We start from the raw sequence: 4358 nt of genomic DNA on the forward strand, positions 1-4358 counted from the left end.
GTTCGTATGTATTAGCTTCAAAATATCACTGTAACAATTAGCCCCCTTATTTCTTTTGTTAGTGGTCTTTCCCTTAACACACTCAATGCAGACATCAAAGTATGATATGTTAAGGGAATCAAGAATTCCATGTAACATTAATCTTTCTAGGCGTTATTTAAATATATGTCTTAAACATGGAATACTTCTTGTCAATCAATTTGTATTTAGTACCTATACTATGCATAATCACATTGTTAGATATAAGAGTTTGGGTGTGTAATTTATATAGTTTATCAACTAAGGAACTATTACCAAAACACTTAATAAAAAAATACTTTAAATTCTATTTTCAAAAGAACAATAATAACTTGATTTGTCCAAACAAAAAATTAAAATTAAATTCTATCTAAATGATTGTACAATAAATATATTTTCTAAATCTAGAAAGATATGAGTTCCTAAATAAAGCCTAAAAACACCTATGGATTCTACTTTAGCCTTCTTTCCATTCTCCGTATAGATATATCTTTCACTATCAAGAGGAAGACAACTCTATAGACAACCTTGTATAGTGACATTGGGACGGTGCGGTGGTTAAGGCATAGGGTATTACCACATGAGGCCTTAGGGTCAAAATTCGGCGTGTCTGAGCATGCCTCCCCTCATGCCTTGCCACCAACACTAATGGCTAGTAGCCATCCGTGATTTATCTCCTCCGTGTGGGCTTAGGGACGGGTTGGCGGGGGTATTGAGGGCGAGCGAATCGCCTTTTGCCACATTTATATGAGTAGTAGCAAAAGTATCTATCCACCAAGTGTCAGTGAATACTATAACTAAATTATCTTTTGAACTAACAAAGTTGAAAAGTTTACATTTCTTTACATGCAGTTAGCGTATTTGGGGTAATCTTTCTTTATATGACCTTTCTTTTTACAAAAGAAACAAGTAGCTTTCTTATCCTGTTTCTTCTACTCCTTTTGACCATAACCCCCATAATTTGTAGTTTGCTTTCCTTTTCCCTTATTGTTGGTCCTCTTTCGCTTCTTGCTCAAACCTTGAGAACCAGATACTAGGTGAGCACTCTCAGATGTCTCACACCTCAGTCTTACCTCCTTTTGAATGCATTGAGATATAAGCTCATTAAATATCAACTTTTTGTTTTGAGTATTATATAAAATCTTAAAAGTATTGAACCGTACCGGTAGAGACATCAAGACAAAATGCATTAACATACTCTCAGACATTTTGAGTTTTCGTGCTTTCATACTTGTGGCGATATTGGACTTTTTCATAATGTACTCCATGATGTTTCCTTTGACATTATACCACATGAACACCAACTTCAAAAGAAGTGTGGTAGTCTCAACTTTTTTGTTTGCCAATAAACGGCTTGCTAATTGGCTGAGAAAACTCCTAGAATCTTCCCCTTCGGTTATTGATCCTTTATTTGGTGCCAGAATAGAGAGTCTCATGATACTTAGACTCATGCTATTTGATTGCTTCCACTTTTCAAATTCATTTCTCCATCTATAATGCTAGCACTAGTCAGGCATGTTGGGCGATCGTGTCTCAAGGCGTAGTGTAAGTCCATGCAGCCTAAGACTACAATTACATACTCTTTTTATTTAGCAAAGTTTGATCCAGTTAATGCGGGGATGTTATTAATGACATCAGTTACTGATTGTACTAAAATTATAAGAGTGAAAACACTGTAAGTTCACATTTTAATTAAAACCAAGAATAAATATAAATTAATAATAAGTTGATATCATAAGAGTATGCAAATAAAAGCATATAAATGGGCTCCTTATGAGATACCAAATACAACATTACATTTTACTCTTTGGACTAAAATGCAATTTGTTAGCTGTATTCTATAATATAACTCAACTTGTAGATGTCTATATAATGTAACTTCCTTTGGGATGAGACATTGTGCTCATACTTTGACACTTTATATAAATTATATATTGATTCATAGCTCACAACAACCATAATCAGCCACACAATATGTCTTCCTTTGAGCCGACATATTTTGCACATGATCTGAATAATAATATTTTATTCCTTAGTTGCAAGCTACCTTTAAACAGATATATAGCCCAAACATAATTTTTTTGGGTCAATTACTTTTAGCATAGATATACATCTATTTACATAAAATGTACTAAACTTAACTAAAGTGTCTTCCTTTAGACTAACACAATAGTTCAATTTAGTAGCGTATGTGTAGATAGACCAAAGAAATCCCTAGGAACTTTAATCAAACAGATAAACATTTGATTAGACTTAATTATTTATAATTAGGCTTATCATTCGATCGATACCATATAATAATCGATTGACATCAACCACTCAATTACCATAATTAATTTGAAAGCCTACTTCATGTGACTTCTATTGGTCCCTTGGCGGCCAGCTGAAGGAGGGTGAATAGCCCTGCACATAAAATTAAGCACTTCTATTACTTGTTCAATTTAGCAATGAACACATGTTAGTTAGTTAGAAATAAAACACATAAAAAGAAAGTAAGAGATATGAGAAATTTATTTGGTTACAACTGGGGAGGTTGTTAATCCAAGATATCGAAAGCACTAACAAACTCCTTCAGTGAAAGTAGAGAAGCCTCTTACAACGATTAAATATATACAGAAAGAAATACAGAATATCGAAGTTAGAGCATGAGTGTTGTTTTAAAATTTTAGGACCAGGGCTCTATTTATAGCATATTGGTCGAATTCATCCGTTAGCTGGCGTGGTAGCTCTGGGCGCTATAGTGGTACATCTTATCTACTTCGCAATGGCTCATAACGACTTCATGATAAGGTTTTCTTAGTACCCGGGCGCCTGGACGTGGTTTGGGCATTTGGAGTGTTGTTGACGTCATCTTTGCAGCAATGTCTCACCAAGGCAACCTTGTTGTACTAGGGTGGTCTGAGAGCCTGGACAAGTCAACATAGAGTTAACTTATCCGACTGCTACTCTAGTCACTTAGGTGATTCTCCAACCATCCAGAGTTGGGCTCACCCGACAATTCTAGCCTTCTCCTCGAGTAGACTTTCGCTTCATCTTCTCATCCCTCGGAAGAGTCGTGTGCATCCTTCTCGTCCATAACACCTTGTCCCTCGGATGTACTAAGCCCATCAACTCGCTTCCCGTGTCATCCTTCTTGCTAGCAACGTCTTTCGCTCGACTTCTTATGTTCCTAAGTCCTGCACACTTAGACACAAGACATCAAATACGCAGAGCCTAACTTAACTTGATTGATCACACTAAAACCACCTTGGGGTACTTACAACTTTAGGACCATCAGTTGATTGATGGTGTGTGCCAATCGATTGGTGTCACCAATCGATCCCATTAGTTGATTACAGAACATTCTATATTTGACAACACAAGTATCAATCAATTGTTATATCATGGCAATTGATTGGTTGTCATCAATCGATCCACCAGTTGATCCCAGAGCCTTCTGTGTTCAACTTCAGTATTGGCAATCGATTAGTATAAATCACTAATCGATTGATAACTTTAATAGATTATCCTGATAAATTTCGATTGATTTAGTGCCCAATTTGAAAATTATCAATCGGTTGAAGTAATCATCAATCGATTGGTAACTTCAATTGATCAGGATGATCGCTTAAAATTGATTATGTATCGACTTCAAAGCTATCAATCGATTGGGAAAATGGCCAATCGGTTGGTAGTTGCAGTTGATTTGGCTAATCAATCAAAATTGTTCATGTGCCAACCCCTCACGTAGCAATCAACTATTGCATGACACCAATCGATTGCTAGAAGTAGTCGAACTGCAATTCAGCCGTATCAATTGATTGTTACGTATTACAATCGATTAGCTTCAATTGATCGACTTGGCTAATTAATTCCCATCGATTTTGTTCTCTAATTTAGACATGACAATCGATTGCCTGACCAATACAATCGATTGGGTGATAAACCCAATTTTATCATGAAATGGGTATCAAAACACTACAAAAATAGTCGCGAAGAACGACTGAATATTCTGTCGGCATTCCGTTGGTAAATAAGCTTTCCGACGGAATACCGACGAAATTTTTCATATCGGGAAGAATTGGGTCGGGGCTAAATTTACCGATGGAAAATATGTTCAATCGGAAATTTTCGACGGAATGTATGAATTCCGTCGGTATACATTAACGACAGAAAACTTACCCGTCGACAAAGGGCAAACGGCGGGTAACGAATCTTACCGGCTGAATCATATTTCGTCGGTAAATCACTGACGAAATTCATTATTCCATCAGGAATTACCGACGGAATTAATATTTCCATCGGGAATCACCGACGGAATTTAAATTTCCGTCGGTAATTCCCGACAGAATTAACATTTT

The sequence above is a fragment of the Zingiber officinale genome, chromosome 4A (assembly GCF_018446385.1).
Source record: "Zingiber officinale cultivar Zhangliang chromosome 4A, Zo_v1.1, whole genome shotgun sequence".
In the NCBI taxonomy this organism is placed as follows: Eukaryota; Viridiplantae; Streptophyta; class Magnoliopsida; order Zingiberales; family Zingiberaceae; genus Zingiber; species Zingiber officinale.